The sequence below is a fragment of the Podarcis cretensis genome (genome assembly GCF_951804945.1).
Source record: "Podarcis cretensis genome assembly, chromosome: 1".
Classification (NCBI taxonomy): Eukaryota; Metazoa; Chordata; class Lepidosauria; order Squamata; family Lacertidae; genus Podarcis; species Podarcis cretensis.
The window spans coordinates 97130879-97153416 of NC_137170.1; positions in this window are offsets into that span (position 1 = coordinate 97130879).

The window sequence follows — 22538 nt, forward strand, 5'->3', positions numbered from 1 at the left end:
AGAACTCTTAGGGCACGATTCACTTAAAGAGCCACATCAGTGGAAGCCCTGCATAAGGACTTCCATGTGTGTAATGGGGCTTTCCCCCTCTGCTCCCTCTATGTACACCCTATGTACATTCGGCTTCACGGTCCAAGTTTCTGACCCCATATTTATCGAGAATTGCTGACAGATCTCAGGAAGCCCAAATAATATACTTATTAAACGACGAAGGCACAAGTAGATCCCTTGCAGTCACTAGATACCTGATTAATGTCTTATTTCAAAAGAGGAGAAATGGATCACTGTATGACTCTGACAGCTTAGCTAAACTTAAGAACCATCAATAAGTGCCAAAACTAAGACGCATATGCCCCAAAATCTGAGGGATTTGAATTGCGGTTTACATAGAGGGAGCTTATTGTGTATAGTGTTTATTTAATTGAAGTAAAATTGGTTTTATATGGGTGTTTTAACTTGGAACTGTGTAAATTGTATTGTTTATGGATAAATTTTGATGTATTGTTTTAGATATGGGCCAATGGCCGTAATAAATCAAACCTATGTACACCCTGTACCCCTGAAATTGGTTCAGGAGTGGGAGAACCCCCAGAGGAGGAAGTGTGCAGGGGGAGGCAAGTGCTGATCATTACATCTGGCAAGCTGATATGCTAGTGTAGATGGAATGTTGAATTTCATCTCTGGTGTTTTGAATGGCAACTAATTCATAACCTATACATATCCTTGGCTATCATACCAAAATATTATCTGCAAAAACATCAGCCCAGATGTGAACTGCAAGTATTAGTGATTGATTTTTATTTTTATTTTAAATAAGTTCCTGGTAACTCCATTAGCTTTCCTGGTGACATACCACTGCTCAGTACATCAGGTACCCTGGAAATAGACACCTGCATCCAGCACCAGCACCAGCGTTTGAATGAGTCTGCAACTCAACTTCAAGAAAAATAATACTATCTGCAAAAAGAAAGTGTGATTGCACAGGAATGTAGACAAATAAGATCCCAAGTAAATGATGTTGGGTGTGCCAAAGAAGCATCCCAAACGTGTGGTTTTTTTTTTAAAAAAAGAAGAAGCTGTGCCTAGGGCAGCATCCTTGCAGGCTAAATTCAAATGAAAAACTAAAATGCACCTCTGTCAATGATATTTTATCCTGTATAGCACATGGTAACCCAATCCTTAAACCAGACAACTTTGAATAAGGCAAACAGTAGTGCTGAACCTGTAATTTCAATTTGACACCCAGGAACTTTAAGACAGAGAAAGGTCCTCAGATTTTTTTTCCCCAGGGGGCAGAGGAAATCCAAATTCCTCTGCCAATTTACCCAGTGGATGCATGAGATCTAAATACGTACCTGACTTCATCTTACCAGCAAAGAGAAAAGTTTCAAATAATGAGTGCCTTCAGAAGAAAAATTGAATACAGTCGTACCTTGGAAGTCGAACAGAATCCATTCCAGAAGTCCATTCAACTTCCAAAACCTTCAGAAACTAAAGTGCAGCTTCTGATTGGCTGCAGGAAGTTCCTGCAGCCAATCAGAAGCTGAGGAAGCCCCGTTGGATGTTCGGCTTCCAAAAATAGTTTGCAAACTGGAACATTCACTTTCAGATTAGAGATGTTTGGGAGCCAAAACGTACGAGAACTAAGCTGTTCAAAAACCAAGGGACGACTGTAGATTGAAATAATCAGGATGAATAGGAAGAAGACATAAAGCATATTTAATGTCACACATGCCCAGAAGCACAGTCTGACCACAGTGAGGCACCATGTGTGCAACCGTTTCAATGGAAGCAAAGGTGACACAGCAGGGTAAGACAAGTGATGAATGTTGAAATTTCACAGGAAATGTTTTGGAACAACTCCAAACAGAGATATCTTAAGATATCCTAAAGAAAGAACAATGAAAGGACCAGAAAACTGATCCTCCCATCTCTCTTGCTAGTTTTGAATGGACAACGTCTTGAATCTCAGACCTCAAATTCCAAGACATTATATGAACCCTGGGCTCTTCATAAGGAATCCAAAAACCCACGAGAAAAGACCTGAACTAAATAGGCTGTTGCCACTGTACTGAGTTAGTTTCCCAAGACACAGATAAGCTTATCAACCCTACCTCCTTCCATGGAATATTCTAGGCCAGGGAAGGGTTCAAGACAGCTCTCCTTCTAAAGTTTTCATTATACCTGAGCCACATGGAAACTGGGGCCACATCCACACCCTATATTTAAAGTAGTATAATGCCACTTTAAACAGTTGTGACTTCCCCCAAAGAATACTGGGAAATGTAGTTGAGGGTGCTGAAGCTGTTAGGAGAATCCCCTATTCCCCCCAGAGAGCTACAGTTCCCAAAGTGGATTAACAATCAATTCCTCTTCTCTGAGAATGCTGAAAGTTGTAGTTCTCAGCATTCTTGACAAACAACAGTTCCCAGAATTCTTTGAGGGAAACCATGACTGTTAAAGTATATTATTAATTAAAGTGTACGGTGTGGATGTGTGACCCAGGTATTCAGAATCCCCCAACTCACTGTGGATAATATCTGCTACTTCACCAATGCTGGGTCCCTCTTCAGTTGTAAAATTACATCTGTATAAATGGTGTAACTGGACAACCATTTACCCCAGTTTCTACTTTCCTGCTTATCTGTTCTTTTTCTTGGGATTCAGCAGAGTGCTTTTCTTTAGACTCAGGCTCAGAAGATAGCAGAGAGAAAAAGATAACTCTATTCCTATAATATTTTATTTTTAGTTGCTGTAAGCTAGTCATCACCTAAAAGGCCAGTTTCCTCATATGGCTACTCCCCGCTGTCCCATACACAAATGTTACAGACCTGACATGGAGCCTGGCTCCTTGGATTTAAAGGCAAAGAATGATGGCCCCAATAATGAGGGAGACGAACAGGGAGTTGGTCTCCCCCTTGACAAACTGGTCACATGGAATATATAGGCCTTTGACATCTACACATTAGTAGCAGAAAGATATTCAAACCTGACTTTATTAGGCATACTTTTGAGTAGGCAAAGTAGATGTCAAAACAAGGAGGGTCATTCTGTGGCCAATTAAATGATGTGTTTAAAACCCTTGTGTGTAACTCTGTGGCAAAATGGTGGCAATATGATATATGAACATGTGATTGTTCCCGGTACCTGTGGAGTGCTAGTTCATGTTCCTCTGCCATATGATCACTTCCTTGCCATGCAAATTGTTGCCATGTATCAGCCACATGCAGCCTGGAATCACCTCTGTGGAGACCCTCTGTTTGTCTAATGGCATCGTTTCGGGCAGAGAAATGAACACTTGCACATATAAAATGTAGAGTATGAACAAAACAAAAAAATGCAAAGCATCTGCCATTTAATGCAAGCAATTTTCAAAATAGGTCACCATCAAGGTTCCTTTCTATTCTCGGTCATCAGAAAGGAAAGAAGACGGGGAAATGAAATTTGCAGCGAACGTGTATAATTTAAACTGTCCAGCTGTCTAATTTTCAGCATGTTTGACTAGTTCATTGCTTACACTGCAGCAACACTGTGCATAGAAAAAAGTTATCCAACCATTTATGAACTGTCAGTCTAAAGCTCAAAAAGACTAAGCTTTTGGGGATATGCCGTTCCCAAGCCTTCTGCCTTTTTGCCTCTAACTACAGAGATAGAGGACAGCATCTGGTTGCTCTGATTCCTTTCAAAGTCATACCAAATATGGCTTAGGTAAATTTGATGGGATATTTTGGCCCTTAGGATATAAAATGTGTTCACTTTCTCTTGCGTGGATTTGTATTTAATCCATCTGTTCAAAAATGTCTCATATTTCAGGAGTTTATATGTTGGCCCTTGATCAAAGAAACTCCCATGAAAGACACACACACATCTCGACTGCCCATTCAAAGCTCTCTAAAACATGTAACGTTTTCCCCAAAATGGCAGCCTCAAATATGAGGGATCCATTGCCTATATCTCACAGTGACTTGAGTTGACAGCAGATGAGCAAGATGCTTTGATTTCAGGCAGTTATTTTTCCATGTGGTGTGAAGCCGATTTGACTAACTGTATAGAGAAAATGAGTATAATTTGTAAACCGGATCTGAGAATGTACAGTGAATTCTTTGTTCTAAGTCATAGCCACTATTTATTCCCAGCATCTTCTTCCAGTTCCATGAAGGGAAGGCAGCCCATTGCTGCCACCATCCCATGCTGCATGGCCCCGGTAAAGGAAAAGGTGAATTAACATGTTCATGTTTGACATCTTCCCAGCAAAGCGAGACAATAAGGAAGTTCAAAATGCCAAGGCAAAGAGGGGAAATGTACTCTGTAAATCATGTTATTACCTGACATGATCATGTTGTCTAAAGTGTAGAAACCTAGAATAAAATATTTGTTACATATATCACTTAGGTGATCTCAGTCAGGTCGCTACCTCAAATCCATGATTTTTGTCTTTAAAATAGAAATGCAAGTGATCTTCCCTACTAGGTTTATTGAGAGGAAGGATGAGATAATTATGAGAACTTCTTCAGTATGCTAAAATATCTCACCCTTCTCTACTGTAGAGACTGCCAGCCTGTTGGCCCTCTGGGTGGAAATGCCAAAATCTATCAGTTTTGGGTTATCTTGATTTGTCTCATCTTTTCCAGTTTTAAGTTCAGTTCTCCGCATTTTCACAATTTTTTAAAAAGTCCACATGAGAAATCAAAACATTTTTGTGTGCATTTCACTTAATATACACAATTTAGCTTAGTATACATACATTATGCAATATATGGTATTTCTGTACGTTATTTTCACCAATGCAATTTTTTGTGTGAACAATTTTTTCTAATACTTGCTTTTTAATGCATTTTTGTTGTCGGAGATCTGTATTGCAAAATCTGGAGAAGCGCAATTTCAAAAGATCATGGTCTGTGTATTGTTCCAGGAAGTAGTTAGGTTCACATTAGAATGTGAACCGGATAAATTTCCTCCATTCCTATGTCCAGATATCCAGCATCTGGAGGGCTAAGGTAAAGGTAAAGGTAAAGGTACCCCTGCCCGTACGGGCCAGTCTTGACAGACTCTGGGGTTGTGCGCCCATCTCACTTAAGAAGCCAAGGGCCAGCGCTGTCCGGAGACACTTCCGGGTCACGTGGCCAGCGTGACATCGCTGCTCTGGCGAGCCAGAGCCGCACACGGAAACGCCGTTTACCTTCCCGCTGGTAAGCGGTCCCTATTTATCTACTTGCACCCGGAGGTGCTTTCGAACTGCTAGGTTGGCAGGCGCTGGGACCGAGCAGCGGGAGCGCACCCCGCCGCAGGGATTCGAACCGCCGACCTTTCGATCGGCAAGTCCTAGGCGCTGAGGCTTTAACCCACTCCATCTTTGCTTAGGGTGTCGGTTCCTGACTTCAGTGAATGCTGATGCATTCATAGTATTGTTCCAGCAGTGAATTTTCCAGTGTTCCTTGTACTAACTTACATCTGAATAACTCATCAAGTATGGTGAGGAAATCAGTAGGCATACCATGAGGAAGTAGGGCATTTGCACATTGAAAATACCCCATGCTTGTTGAACGGAGTGTAGAAGCTGTTTGTTTCCTCTGTTCCAATAGAAGAAAGCTAGTGTACTTTTGCAAACTGTTTTGACCTCTGTGACCAGTCCTGTACTAGCTCACCTTCTCAGGCAAACACCACTTCCTACATCACTCCCCTAGGGAGTCAGCAAGCTTTCAAAGACAATTGTGTGATGAACATAATATGAGGTGGGCATAGGGCAAGATGTTTTAAAACAATAAAGAAATGAGCAAATTGTTCACTGCTCTTGTTCATGGCCTAGTTACTGAAATCAATGTGTCTGCAATTGTAACTTGCCTCATAAATCATTAGGTCACAAACCTTAACAATGTCAATGTGCTGTCATTATCCTGTTCAATTACATTACTAACCAAGGTAATATTTAACAGCGCTTTTTTCTCAGAAGAATGTTTTAATGTATTGATGGGGAAGGCTAATAGATGTGGCAGTCAACTTCGTTAAAGCAGCATGAAAGAGTAGAATAGAGGGGCTGCAAGTACAGAGAGAGGAATAAAAGACAAAGGGGTATACAGTACAGTCAATTGAAAGCTGTCATACTGACATACTGCAAACTTGTAATGCAAAGCACATGTAATTATTACAGAGCGGGGATAGGAAGCTGGCCTTTGTTCCAGGTCCTTCAAACAGAATGGAATTAGTTGACTTGGGCAACTCATTCGTATACCCAGCTCTGCCAGGAAAACAGCTCCATGTGATGAGCGTGGCCAGTGGGATAATGTCTTATCTTCACCAAGAGCTGTAATTTCATCACAATTGCTTTCTAAAAAGTCCACTTCAAACCACAAAGCAGCAACAATTAAGTCACTAAGTTATGGAAGCAAATAGCTTATACTGACTCGGATCTGGGACACCTGTGAGTGCAACTGCACTTGTGGGGTGTGCCTCCTGGAAGATGGATGGTGATTTTTCAATGATTCCTCTTATTCTAACTCTGAAAAGCTCATCTGAAGGACTGAGAGACCTTCGCACTAATGCACAAGCAAACCATTTTTTTAAAATTTTATTTTTTACAGCTGTGGTGTTGTTAGTGCAGGCAGAGCTTTCGAACGTTTCAACCAAACAGTGTGGGGGGGAGCAGCTTGTTAAATGGAGTGTACGCATACTGCATTCAACAAGTGTCCAGGGGGGGCTGGTCCAAGACATTTTGCTGCCTGAGGCAAACCAGAAAAAGAGAACCTTTGGGAATTATAGTTTGTTAAGGGTGCTTAACAACGATCCTGGGAATTGTAGTTTGTTAAGGGGACGCAGGTGGCGCTGTGGGTTAAAGCCTCAGCGGCTAGGACTTGCCGATCGAAAGGTCGGCGGTTCGAATCCCTGCGGCGGGGTGCGCTCCCGCTGCTTGGTCCCAGCACCTGCCAACCTAGCAGTTTGAAAGCACCTCCGGGTGCAAGTAGATAAATAGGGACCGCTTACCAGCGGGAAGGTAAACGGCGTTTCCGTGTGCGGCTCTGGCTCACCAGAGCAGCGATGTCACGCTGGCCACGTGACCCGGAAGTGTCTCCGGACAGCGCTGGCCCCTGGCCTCTTAAGTGAGATGGGCGCACAACCCCAGAGTCTGTCAAGACTGGCCCGTACGGGCAGGGGTACCTTTACCTTTACCTTTTAAGGGTGCTTAAGAGAACAATCATCTTGCTGCCCCATTTTCTTTAGTGAACCTCAAAAAATAATAATAATGGAATGGTGTTAGCTTGAGGCATTGCAATCCAAAAGAAATTGTGCATTAGAATTGCTTTCCCTCCCTTTTTCTTTTCTTTTCTTTTTACTAGAGATTTATATTTCTATTCTTGCGACATATCATCAGTATTATGAATACCTTTATTTTCTGTGTGCTGCTATAAAATTGAATACCACCCTGCCTTTTTTCCAGCACTGAATAGAAAACAGTGTTGTACCCTATTGCTGCCACAGTTGTATTTCATGGTTGTTCAATTGACAGTGCCTTTTTGAGATATGATTGCACGCCTCTCCTTTTTTCTGTTTTCAGTTTTGCCAAATGCATTGATTTTCATAGCTATGCCATATTTTCTGCTTCCTAATGGATTCCTGTTCACTCTTCCCATGTCTAAATCAGTGTGTGTGTGCGTGTGTGTGTTATGTTGGAGGAATTAATCAGTGGCGATGACTTTAAAACTTCACACCTATGACAGTTTTCACATTCTCGATCCTGAAAACATTTGGTACATCAATTCCCTTTGGGGTGTACTTTATCTTCTTTTCAGATTGGAAATTATTGCCTCCTTCCTTTCACCGCTTATTATGGAACAGACTCACAGACATCAATGATCCTATTTTAACATGATTTTGCCTCAGATACGCTGTAATCTCCATTGTCCCCCACCCCCGGCAAAAATGTAATCCATTTAATGCCAAAAGAAAATCCTTTTTTTGAAGAAATTTTGATGTTGGCCCCTATCCAGAACCCTGCAGGTCTTCTGTACACACAGCACTCTGCAAATTGGGGAATGTCCCACTTATGCCATTGTTATTGTACACGAACAGCATTCACACATGACACTGAAAAAACAATGAAGCATGTGTCTGAATAGCAGTCATTTCTACAAAATGTATCTTGACTTTAGATGTGTCTATGTCAAGATTATTATTTCTCTGATTCTTGCAAAATGTGGCTCTTTACTGTTTTCACAAGTGCAACCATGCACACTCTGTGTTGTTCCATTGCACAGATAGCCTGTTACAGTTACAGGTTTTAATCTGGTTTTAATCTGGAAAACTCTACAAGGCTCAGGACCACTTTTTTGTATATCTGTTCATGTGCCACTTATGACCAGAAAATAAACCCTGCTCTGTGAGATGCATCCTAAAAACTTTACCTGACAGGAGTAACTTGGTTGAACGTATAGGTTTATGGCCATGCTGTAGTGTAGTGGTTTTGTGACTGTGATAAAAGGTGGCTGGGCTCATTGTCTCGGGGTTTGGGGGGGAGAGGTGACAAAACTGATTCCCAATAAGTGCCCCCCTTTACTTCCATAACAAGTCCTTGAGTCTGTACTCTGAATAGTGACACTAGAGACCTAGAAGGTGCAGGGCTTGTCAGTCCAACCCCTGCACAGTCTCACCAGGGCTGACAAGAAAGCAATTGGAGCAAGTTGGCCAAATTGGTCCCCGCGAGCTGGTCCTAAGGCGGGGCCCACACCAGGGCAATCTAGATGGATTTTATTTATATCTATAAGATTTTGCAGACTTTGGCTGTGAACTGGGGCTCTACAAAAAAAAAAAAATGAAGTTGCGCCCCACTGCTTCAATTTGGACCCCACTGGTAAGCCCTGAGTCTCATAGTTGCTGGGCCTGAGTTGCCCTGCCCTTGCATGAAGTCTTGGGTTTGCAATTTTGGGAGAGGGAAGACTGTGGCACTGGGGAGAGGGCAGGCTGGCAATGTCCCCTAGATTTAGAGGCCCGAGTTGCCCTGCCCTCGCATTAAGTCTTGGGTTTGCAATTTTGGGAGAAGGGAAACTGCCTGCTGGGGAGTGGGTGGGCTGGCGAGGCCCCCTAGATTTAGAGGCCCTAGGCTTCAGCCTACTTAGCCTATACATAAATCCAGCATTGAGATCCACCCCACAGTCTCATTCCATGACTTTGTGCTGCAGGGCATGTGAGAACTGTTACCTGGTAGATGACACTGGATGGGTTTTCTGTTTGTTTTCCTTTTCTTAAAAAAAAAAATATGTACCATGATTTCTGGACATATGAAATGTATACCTTTGGGAGCTTTTCTTGGCTCAGTAAAGATACTGCCCTGATATGAAGGAAAGTGAATATCCCTCCACACCCCACCAAAGTTCCCTGGACTTGCATGTCTACAATTTGGCAGATTTTATCTACTCCAGAGAGATTCCTGACAGTGATTCCTGAAAGTGAAAAAGAATTCTAGGTAAAAAAGAAAAGAAAAAAAGAAGTCTCCATAGAACTGAATGGGGAACACAGAGCTTTGTTTTAAACAGAAAATCTTGGAATCTGGATTATACACTGAACTGGAGATGGCACAGGGTAACCCAGAAGAGAAGACTCCCTGGAAAAGACCCTGATGTTGGGAAAGATGGAGGGCACAAGGATAAGGGGACAACAGAGGACAAGATGGTTGGATAGTGTTCTCGAAGCTACTAGCATGAGTTTGACCAAACTGCAGGAGGCAGTGGAAGACAGGAGTGCCTGGCGTGCTCTGGTCCATGGGGTCACGAAGAGGCAGACACGACTAAATAACTAAACAACAACAATCCAGAAAAAGTTTGAAAACTTTCCCTATTAGCAGTCAAACTGAAGGCACATTTTTCAAAACATCTGAATCTCCAAATCTCTTTGGAGGTCTCTCCTTCAGGGTGGGATGCTTTAGAAAAGATCCTGCTTTGTCAAGCCCTGGATGTTTCCAAACAGGCTTTCTTCACTTCTTGCTTCAGCATTTGTCCAAATCCTTTGCACACACGCCTATTATCTAACTCCCAGAAGTTTCACCTGGATAAAACAGGCTTCTACATAACTTGGTAAAGAGCAGCGCTCGACAAATCTTCCATATTGAAGCATAACAGAGTGAAAACAAGAGTGTGAACGAATACAGTACATTATGCCAACCTAGGGAACAGACAATAACAGCAGCAAAGCCCAGAAACATAAGCTTTCTTAAGTGAGTTTCAAACACAACTACATCTATTGTATCCTAGAAAACTTTTGACAAAAGAATGTTAACGTCTGCTTAACTCAGAATATATGTATATATAATTGTGTCATGACTTCCTTTGAGATTTTCTATGTTTTCTCACACCTGTATATGTACATCAAATAATATATTTTTATTCCATACATTATCACCATCTTAATTCTTGAGTTTCTGTTCAGGGCCCTTTTGCAACTTGTATCATTGTGCGTGTCCTTTGTTAAAGCAACTTTTCAGTGAAGGTGGGGTTGTAAATGGATAGGAATAGGAATTCTTTTGGCCTTCCACAGTTCTTGTCATCTTCAATCAGCATTTTTTTTATAGCTTACGTATTACTATTTCACACCTTTGCTTAACAAAGTTGAATGCAACACAGTTGCCTGATTACGCAGGAAAAACTATACAGAGTGGATGAAAGGAACTCACTGGGCATCAGCAAGTTAATATTTTTCTCTCTGTCTTGGTCTTGGGTATCGCTGCATTTACTTATGGATGTGGGAGTTGAAAAAATCAACAAAGGCACTAGCCAGAAAACTCAATGAATCTGAAAATAAATGGTGGTGTAAAATCTTGGCTATTAAATGAAATGACTTCATATTGATCAAGACTTATATAGAAAAGGATCTTTTCTTTCACCATAATATTTCTTCAGTGCAGTCAGTATATAACTGCTGATTATCTACTCCTAATGCACCAAAGAACCTGACCACAAATAATTGACTTAGTATTATTCTTTTTTATAAGTTCTTCTTCGATTAACTTTTTTCTTGTCCATACCTTTATAATACCTGTGTTCTGATTTCAGTCCCTTGAAAATGCTTCTAGGATACAATCCTGTACACACAATGGCCACACTTACAAACATGGATTTTATAGTACTTGGAAGTTTAGATACATTACCAATCAAGTTTGGAGACTAAAAATTGATTTTTCAATCCGTTTCCAATGAGTCATTGGATCTCCATTTTATTATTGTTGCTATTATTGTTATTAGTTTATTTGACTTTTGTGTTTGTTTGTTTTTCTTTCTCCCATACAGCAATTTCCCCTACTTTTTATGATTTTATGTATGGGCTGCTGTTGTTTTAAACTGTTTTTATATTTATATTTGTTTTTATATGCAATCCTTTCAACTATTTTTACACATGTAACTGTTTTATATATGCTATTATATTGTAAACCACTTCAATATAAAGAAATTTCTTCCTATCTGCCAATCTTTCCTTCTCCCTTCCCCTTAATATGAGCATTACACAAACACCTAAAGTGACCTGCCGGCTTCTTAAAAAGACAATTCAAAGCAAGTTCATTTGTATAACTTCTTATCACAGATTTCGAACAACCTAATTCAGAATCAGGGCTGCATCCACTGTAGCCATACTCAGGTTCAAAGATAGGCAGATATGGACCTTGAGCAGATGAATATCCAGGATGGTCAAATAGTATATTGGGCTTTTGTTGTACCCAAACAAACAAGAGATGGGAGGTGAGAACAGATCACCTTACACAGTTATGCTGTCAATGTTCCAGTGTGCTGATTGCATGTTCTTTGGCAGATTTGATTCCCAGAGGGGCAATGAGGGTAGATGCCCATATGGCCTGCCGTGGCCTAGTTTGTCCACAGGGACTTGTGTTTATTTCAGAGTTTCAATTACATCTTCACAGAGACACTGATTGCTATATTGGTTTGCAGAGCTCTCAACTCTAATGAAAAGTCCCCTTTATAAAAATGAGTATTTGGAATTTTGTTCATGCAACAGTCACTGAATACATCTTCACAAAATTTCTCATTATCTATTTGTGTGTGTGTGTTTAATAATAGGAATACAAGCTGTAATTTAGTTTGGCGTTGTATTGAATAATTCTAAGGCATGCCAAGCCAGTCACATTTCTGAGATGTAGAACAAAAAACCTTAACATGGAGTCAAGAATTTGGCACCACGTTTTTGTGCAAAATTACTATTTAGAAGATATTGTAAGATGCTGAATCAAGGGCTTAGTCTTTTCTTCTTCTTTTGCATATTGGTAAAGGAAGAGAAATTTGCATGGTATGTTAGAGTACACTTCACTGGTGACTGACATTTTGGGAGTTGTTTGTTTCCTTGGCAGGCTGCTTATATCATTGTGTATATTCCAACCATCCACTGTTCAAATATTTATTTATGAATCTTTCTTGCCTTGCAAATCACCTTGATTTGCATATAACAAAAGTAACCCCAAATGGGAAACAAAACTCAAATGACAATAAAGATTAGAGCACAAGCTTAGTTGACGGCGAAATGTGTGTCTGACACTTAAGCACTCCCCTACATGCAGAACTGAATTAAGCAAACTTGAAAGGCCTAAATATTTAATCCAAGGGTACCCAATCTTCTGGTGTAGTTGGCGACAGCACCCATCAACCTTGTCCATTGACTCTGCTGGCTGTGGTTGATTGGAGTTTTCCAGAGGCCAATATTGCATTGGCTACATCTAATGCAATCCATCTGGCCCCTGCATGGGTAGTACATAGAATATCTATACAGTCATATCTTGGATCACGAACGTCTTGACTCCTGAACGAATCAGCTCCCAGATGATTGAAACCCGGAAGTGAGTGTCCAGGTTTTTGAATGTTCTTTTGGAAGCCGAATGTCCGATGGGGCTTCCATGGCTTCCGGTTGGCTGCAGGAGCTTCCTACAGCCAATGAGAAGCTACGCTTTGGTTTCCGAATGTTTTGGAAGTCGAATGGACTTCCGGAATGGATTCCGTTTGACTTCCAAGGTACGACTGTATATGGAAGGAGCTAGATGGAGGGAGAGCCATGTTTTTATCCACTAACCAGGGCATTAGTACAGTGTCATATCATCAGCATAGGCTTTGAGCTCAAAGCTTCTTCACACATGAACGTATCTCTCTATAGAGGTGTGTGTGTATATTTGTGTGTGAGAGAGATTTCATTTGTAAAAAGTCATGCACCATTATTATAAGTCTATTTTTTAATGTAAAGATTATGTAGATATTTACTATGCATATAAACTGGAAGCCATCGTGCACAACCCTGCTTGTTTTTCTGGTAAGACAGGCAGTCATGCCATTCTTGCACATTAAAGTGCACACAAATTTACATAATCACAAATACTGGTAGCAAATCTACATGGCTGCTAGGACAAACACCAAGAACGCAGGGTCAAAGCATAGCACAAATAATAATTCTCAGGGGCATCCCATCCTGTTTTGCCACCTGAGGCAAAATGGCAAGGGATAGTCCCTCCCCCTACTGAAGCGTCGCTTACCAGTGCCATGTGGCTATAACAGTTTCCAGTGAGATATTGGGGAGTTCTCACGAGATCCCACAAGAATTCTGTGAGATATGACCAGATGCTGCCACTACAGCTGCACCATGCAGCTGGTGGTGGCAGAGATGTGCAGTGCTGCAAACAAGGATTGATAACAACATCAAGATGCAATTGTGGTTGGTGTTTTTGCAGTACATGGCACATAGCTGTCAACCATCCCTTATTTGGCGGGAAACTCCCTTATCCCAACGCCATTTCCTGCTGCTGTCCCTTATTGATGATGTCCCTTAAATTTCCTGGGTTTCAAAGGAAGCAGCTCCTCTCCCTCCCTCCCTGCCGGCCAGGGAGGAGGGAGGCTCCAACTGTGTTGCTTAGCTGCGTTCCTCACCCAATAAGGAGTCTAAGAACAACTGGGGGTGCGGCTTGCATGCCTTGTGCCAATCAAATCGGCCATGTTGCCAGTGGAGAGGTGACGGTGGTTTTCCTTGCTGCATCCCCTTTGCCGGGTTGCTGCGCTGTGGGAACCACCACTTGAGGCTTCGTTCGGCTGCTGGCTGGGCTTTCTGGCTTTGGCTCAGAGGGGCTCAGAAGTTGAACATACCTGTGCTCAGAATTGGATGGATACGTCATCAACGGCCCACTCACCCTTGCTGGGGAAAAGGTCTGTTTGGAGCGGGGGCACATGGTGGGGGAAAAGGAAAGGAGCTGGTTGAGTACAATGGCGGGCGGTGGGAGGCGGGGCTTTTGGATTTGTTTTGGAGGCTCCTTTGATTGACTGTTATGGGGGAAAGAAAAGGAGCTGTTTGACTAAAATCTCTTATTTTGGCTGCTGATACCTTATTTTTGAGGCTGCTGGTCCCTTATTTTCAAATCTGTAAGTTGACAGCTATGACATGGCAGACATTTTTAGAAATCTTTGTTGAATTTTTTTGAATTGATACTGCAAGGGTAGCAACCTTGTTTGTAGTAGGGTTATTGTAACATGCCAAAAGATCACAAAGAATATCAATCAGGGTCCAGCCAGCTCTTGCTCTCAAAAGGTCTCCCCCCCAAATAAGCACTGATATACAACAGACGCTATATCTTCCACCTCCACAGTACACTATATCTTCTACATCCCCAGTATCACAAACTCATGTCAGCTGGGCATAGAGAATCCTGCTATACTTTCACTCCAAATACAGTAGACTGAAGGCATCATTTCAAAATGAAGAGCAGTGAATGCTCTTCTAAGGGTAACAGAATTTTACACATTTTCTCCTCGTGCATGTGTTCAAGGGTGGAAGAATCAGTCTGCTTCCAGTCCATGCCACATTTGCACGTGCTTATCCAAAATACAATTCTGCTGTATTTTTCAGCATTAAACTATTTTTTAAAATAAAAAGCTGCACAAAAATTTGCACTACATTTTAAAATATAGGTTTTAATATGTATTTTCTAAGAAAAGAAAGCAGTTTAAAAAGAAGGAAGGGAGGCCATTTTAATTGTATTTTGATACTCTTTTTGAGTAGAAATGTTTGTGTTATGTATGCAGGCATTGTGGGCTGAAGCCAGGCTGTATGCATGCAATGCAGGCCTAGGCCTTAAGGCCTCCTGGAGCTCAGGAGATTCATCTGCATATCAAAAGAAAGAGGATTATAAAATCCTACAATGACATTGTTAGTAGCTGTCAGGCAGCCAATCCCTGCTGAAATATGGCCAGTGTTGTAATTTGCTAATTGCAGCATTAACACGACCTATAACAGGCAAGGTATGTGTTTTGCCTGGGCCAGCTTCAGGTATATATACAGTGGTACCTCAGGTTAAGAATTTAATTCGTTCCAGAGGTCTGTTCTTAACCTGAAACTGTTCTTAACCTGAAGCACCACTTTAGCTAATGGGGCCTCCTGCTGCTGCTGCGCCGCCGCCACACAATTTCTGTTCTCATCCTGAAGCAAAGTTCTTAACCCGAGGTGCTATTTCTGGGTTAACGGAGTCTGTAACCTGAAGCGTATGTAACCTGAAGCCTATGTAACCTGAGGTACCACTGTATACCTTAAGTGACTTTGTTTGTCGGACTTGTTCCTGTTGTTACAATAAATTCTTTTGAGCTGCAATCTGGTCTTGGGCCATGCCTGAACCCACCTACACTTCAGTTTGGAAAACATGAAAGCCAATGGATAACTATGTTCCAGTCTGCACACACTGAAGGCCATTGGTTCATGTTGGAATTTCCAAGGCATCCCTATCATCCAATTCCTGCTGTCAAATTCACAAAACATTGACTACCACTAGCACAGGGCCATCAGTCCTCTCATGTAAATAGGAGGAGAGCTTTACCTCAAGACAGTGGGAATGACTAAGGGTCATTCAGCTGAGTCTTGTCAGCAGAAACCCTGTGCAAACACTTAAAAACTGGCTCAGGGGAGGGATTGGTAGACTGCCCCCCCCCCATGGCATGTGGGAAAAGGAGATTGTTCCATCTGGCAAGATGAGATGCTTGCCCTGACAGAACTATCACCTTAGTGTTTCTCCACTGTTCTACCACTGAATTCCTCCCTAAAGCCCAATCTGCACCATACAGCATACCATTTTGAAAGGTTATGGCTCCCCCCTAAGAATTCTGGGAGCTGCAGCTTGTTAAGGGTGCTAAGAGTTTTTAGGAGACCTCTATTCCCTTCAGAGAGCTACAATTCTCATAACTTCCAAGATAATTCTGATAATTGCATCTCTGGGAGGGGAATATATGGCTGGGAGTCTTGCACCAGGATTGGTGAATCACAAGTTGTGATGGACTGGTCTAGGTCATGGCCTCCAGCTATTCTGTATTACTTTGCAGATGATGGCATGTGAAATACAAACAGCACAAAACACGCTTTGTCCATCAATAACATTATTGCTTAATGATTCTTCTCTCTCTCTCTCTCTCTCTCTCTCTCTCTCTCTCCATGTCTCTACAAATCTATGTACAATTCATTTCCATTTTCCTTTCTTTTTCCGTCTTTGGCCTGCAATTTCCATCTCAGCATGCACAAAATACTAGAGTTTTGGGGAGTTTTAGATATCATGGAGTGGAGTATTGGGTTTTTTTGGTTGGTTTGTAGAACTGAACGGACTATCACCATTGGCACAGGATAAATAATTCATACATGTAAAATTAATGGTTAGCTTGAAAATGGTTATAAAATATTTAATTTGATTGAAATAGCTAGGCTGGTGTGTTATGCATTTCAGATATGAAGGTTTCAATCAAACAATAAGACAGTTCCATTTTTCATGCTGTTCACACACACTGTTCTCTAGTCCTCTTCTTTAATAAACAATTTCAGAACCTAAATTTGATCATTACATGAAGATTGTCATGGCTGATTATATCATTTTGGAAAACTGATTGCAAGACTAGTTGTTTTTTCTCTCTCTCTATTATTCCATATTCAACGGTTCTTAAAGGAAGACATGTGGCTTTAGAAGCAATATTTAAAACACAATAGCCAATTTACTAATGCAGGAGGCACTTGTGAGCATCCCATCCAAATTCCATTTTTTGAAAAATTGCTGGATATTTCATGTGATGTAAAAAAAAAAAAAAGAATAGCCCTGATTCAGATAAGTATGGGGAAACCTGTGGTTTATACTTGAGACAAAGCCTCCTGTTCCCATAATACATCCAGGGCTTCGCTGGTCTTTTGTCAGGAAGGAACGTCTGGCTAAATGGCTGAGCAAGTCTAAAATGGCAATTTTAAAAATGGTGAGCAAAAGCAGTAGGAACCAGAGCAGAGCTCCAGACCCTCCAACACACTTACACGTCATATACACAAATACATCTGACCCAGAGGAGCCATCTTGTCCTCAGGATTGTGGGTGCCTGCCACTACGACGCAGACATATGATGTCATATGCACATGCTGGCGACTCCTTCCTCCTCCTATGCGTAGCCAGCAAAGCACCTTTTTATGTGGGGAGGTGCTTGGAGGCAGAGATGGAAGAAATCCTCTTTCTGTACTTCTCCTGATGGAAACATGCAGATGGGGACAGATATACCCCTGCTGTCTTCCCTTGTACAGTGGTACCTTGGTTTCCAAACATAATCCGTTCAGGAAGACAGTTTGACTTCCAAAACATTTGAAAACCGAGACGCAAAGGGCTGTCTGTAAATTCAATAGAGAAAATGGGGGGGGGGACTTAGCGGAAGTCATTCGACTTCCGAGGCACCTTCAAAAACAGAAGCATTTACTTCCAGGTTTTCAGCGTTCGAAAACCAAAATGTTTGACTTCTGAGACGTTCGAAAACCGAGGTACCACTGTATATTATTTACTACAAAGCTCAATGACTAAGCTCTTTAGCGACGAAACATCTTATTACCAGAACGACATCCGAGCACTGAACCACTGGTATATCAGAAGTGAGCTCTTTATTTACTGCATTTGCAATTGCTTAAGATAAAACAAATTTGTGAGGAAAAACTACTTTTGCCATTTTTATGGACGTTTATTGTTTGTTTACTGATACAGTGGTACCTCGGGTTAAGTACTTAATTCATTCCGGAGGTCCGTTCTTAACCTGAAACTGTTCTTAACCTGAAGCGCCACTTTAGCTAATGGGGCCTCCCACTGCCGCTGCGCCGCCCGAGCATGATTTCTGTTCTCATGCTGAAGCAAAGTTCTTAACCCGAGGTACTATTTCTGGGTTAGTGGAGTCTGTAACCTGAAGCGTATGTAACCTGAAGCGTATGTAACCCGAGGTACCACTGTAGTTGCCTTGGTGATATTACCTTTTGTTGATCTCAATAGTCATTGCATCACCACCGTGTTCATTGTTTTATTGTTAAACTACAGCTCCTATCATCAAAGAGCATTGTCCATGCAGGCTGGGGTTCCCCACCCCTGCTCTACAGAATATAAAAGGATACATCCTGCTTTGCAGTGCTCATGGTCTAAAATTCAATATGTTGTTGATTCAGCTGCACATACTTAGGCTTAGTTGGGCATGAGAACTAGAAGATGCATGTAAGCATCATTGTACAGAAGAGCGACCATGTTTCTGCTTTACTATATAGTCAGATCTTCATTCAACCCAAGTTTACTTCACTGCTGAACAGCCCACATTTCTGGCAGTTCTGTGGTAGCATGACAACCCCATGGTTGTTTGGGCACCTGTTATACTTCTGTTCAACCTTCTTTCTCAACCAGTCAACTGGCTGTTGTGAACTGACTCAGTGTTCTGGAGAAATAGCAAGTGACTGTGGAAGACGACTAATACATCCAGGGCTGATACTGCAGTATAATTAAACACTATGTTTGACAAGAAGACTGTACAGTCTGACACTTTAAAAATGGTCTGTGTTAAATGTAAATTTATAGCTCTTTACGCATGCTTATTCTCATCTAGCTGAGTTAATGTATTCCACTTCTCCTGAATTTCTGCCAATTAACAGATAAAAAGGCACTCTTTACAAGCCTCTACTGTTTCATGATTTTGAGGGCACAAAATCAACACAAAAAGAATTCCTTAATCCACCATTGACCAAGGAAGTTTTATCCATACTCACTTGTTTTTTCCAATTCACTGTGAAGTATGAGAAACAAGTGGGTTAAGATATAACTTCCTTGAGTAGTAGTGGATTAATAAATTATTTTGTGCTAATATTTTATTAATTCCATTCTTTCCCCCCTTTAGTTTAATGGAACAGGAGAATAACACTTATATGTTATTTTAAATGCCATACCCACCAGCCATTTTTGGATTTCTTTTGGTGTGGATGCTGTTCTTTCTGATGTTTATCTGCTTACTCAAACTGTTGCCTGCTCCACTTCTCTCACATGAGCTGAACCATCAATCTGTGTCATGTACCCAGTACATGATAGGGAAATTCATTGTGTCAGTCAACAGACAGTCAGAGAAGTTTATCAGTTTCTGAGAAATTGTGGTATGGTTGCCTAGAAATCACAAAATTCGCCCAAAGTAGGTGGATCTTAAATTTTTGAGAGTATCAGCTGAAAATCAATGAAGTCAGATTTGGAGTGCAATTTGAGAGATAGCAAATCTTGTCTTATGACCCCCCCCCATTTCCCCATCATTTGAGACAGCACCTTGAACACCCTCTGTAAAGTGACTATTGTATCTTGGAAACACAAAAAAGAAGAGCATAGACACAGAGGGATAAACTATCCATTGAGAGTCACCTGCGGTGGTAGATCTATAAAGAGTGAACCCAATGTGTGAATGCTTAAGAGTTAGCCCATTTCTGGATGGCTCACTTTTGAAGGACTTGCCCTATCAATCTGACTAAGGAGTGTTTTCTTTTTATATCCTATTTCAACATGGATATCCAACACATCTAATATACGGATATGTGACAGAAAGTTGCAATTTTATATTTATCCTTGACTGATGCATCCTTATACAATAATGACTCTTCAGTCAACTCACAGGCATAAGAGAAATTACCGGCACAGGCATGAATGTCATTGCTCACATTTCTGAAAAGGGTTCTACGTGAATGTATCACAGAAGAGTGGTAATAGCCATAATCACAAAAGCATTCCCCATCTCAACAAGTTTAAATGGACAAAGCACCACGAGCTGAGGATATTAAAGTCATTTGGTTTGTCCTCTACATTCTTTCAAGAATGCAAAGCTGGCTAGAGTGGAGGGAAAGAAGAGCTGACACATGAATCAGCTCACTTGAACACCACAAAAAGAAACAACTTCCCTGCTCTTCCCACCAGATTTATTTTTCCATTAAAGTGTCTACAGATGCTTCCTTCTGAATAGGCAGTGCGTAAACATCTCTCAAATAATGTGCCTGCCCTTGTACGATTCCTAGAACAGGCAACCCATATATTTGACTAAATTAAAAGTAGTGCTACTGACACCAGGCATTTTCACAACCAGTATGAGGAATACGTTCTGGATGAATTTCTAACATTACCTCAACAGCATAGGATCCATAACAGCACCAAGGGAATGTGAGGCGCTGTGGACCATTTGGGACAAACTCCTGCTTTCTAATCTTATGCATCAGGGCAGCAGCGGAAGCTGAAGAGCTTGTATTGGGTCAGCTTTGAGACAAATGAAATTGCAAAAGGAATGACAGGAAACTGTGGCCACCAGGTTGGGGAGTACACAGGGCAAAGGAAGAAAACAATAAATGAAATTACTTGATCAATCTATTTTTAACTTCAGGTGACTGTCCAGGGTGGCACATTTTTTTGGTTATCTGTTCTGCACATACTTCATGAGCTTCTGCTTGTACCAATTGTGTTGATGTTGCCTAGTGCGGTCACACCATCAAGAGCACTAGATGGGAGCTGCTCAACTCTCACCAACCTTACTGCCACCTTGACCCTCCCTGTCTCCCTCTCAAAGAGCAGCAGTGCCACTGTTGCCAGGAAGCTAGTGTTGCAGCTCCACCCCGCTGGGTGAGTTGTTCCTGCTTTTGTGGCATGTCATGGACCTCCAAGCTATATTTCTGGTTCTTCTCGCTAGGTTCCAGACATGCCCCTGGGACCATCCAGGTTCTCTTACACATCTCTGAGTTTAAAATGTGAGGTAAAACGAGTTTGGATTAGACCGTAAAGAATGATCTCAAAAGTCACAGATTAGTCTGGATAAGCCTCTTGCTTAGTATCTAACCAGGGACTAATATGGATATCTGAAAATACACAGAGACGAGGAGGAAATAAATATTATCTTCAGATGAAATGAGAGTTGCCCTCTGTGTAAAAGTGCCTTCATTACTATCAGGAATACATTTTCTTGTCTCATTATTTTGCTTCAGTATGGAAAGAAACAGAAAGTGTGTGGCTATTTTAGGGGTTTGATTGCTTCATCAAGATATCTCTCATGAGGGTTGACCTTTGGTATTATTATTTTGTCTGGTGAATGAAACAAGACAGTATCATTATCAGAAAATACTCTTTTTTTCTGGTGAGTGAAAATAGAGCCCATGGAGGAAAGGGAAAGGCACTGTTGAGTCTCACATTATCTGCTATAAAGAAATTGTTGTTTCCAAAGTAGCACTACATGAATGTTCCAAGCATTCAAAGATTTCTGCTTCTGCAACAGAACCATTATTCCCTTCTCCTACCCATGCATTCCCTCAATCTGTTGTTGGCATTCTCCCAACCATTTGGAGCAATTGGAGAAGGGGCAAAGGAATACAGGAGGAAGAGAGGATGAAAGTTCCACTGTAGATGTATAAATCCAGGAGGTTCAGGGAAAAGGGTGAAGTGGATGGGAGGTTCCATTTACATATAACACCAGCTATGCTGTAGTTGAAGCAAATGAAGAGACCGTCTCTGCTCATCCCACAATGATCCCAGTCCCTGGAGGAGGCATGTAGGACATTTCATATGCATAAAAATGGGTATTGATTAGCTTTAATGTATTTTTAATCTTTTGTTGGAAGTCGCCCAGAGTGACTGAGGAAACCCAGCAAGATGGGTGGGGTATAAAAATAGTAAGTTGTTGTTGTTGTTACCTGAATGCTTGCTGCCTTTGTGATAAATGGCTCTTTTGATCACCTAGTTAAAGGACATGTAAAATATGTATTTTATGGGAAAGCACATTGAACAATATTGAAAAATATGGGGGGTATTTGGAGGGAAAGGCATACAGCAATGCATGCAATAATACATATAATTTCAAAGCAAATGTTTAATGCATTCTTTTAAAAAATCCACACAAAATGGGAGGCATGGACCTATGACTGAGTGCTAGCAACAATGAAATTGGGTGGAATTAGGAAGATTTGTCCATCGCTACAGTGGAATAAGAATCAATAGGAAAAGACTGAGCTTCTCATTGGAAATATATAAATGAGCTCAGCACCACCAATAGAATTTTATGTATCGTCTTTGATCTGCATGAACTTCTGAATAAATGGTGGGTTTCTCCATTCCAGGTCCTTGTTTATTCTTTCTGGCAGTTAAATTTGGCATGGATTAAAATTCTATTTCTTCCCCAGGCTGGGTGTACATAATGCTCATGAAACTGAGACGAATTACAGTGGCTCAGCTTAGGTGCTGCTTTGACAGGGACCACATG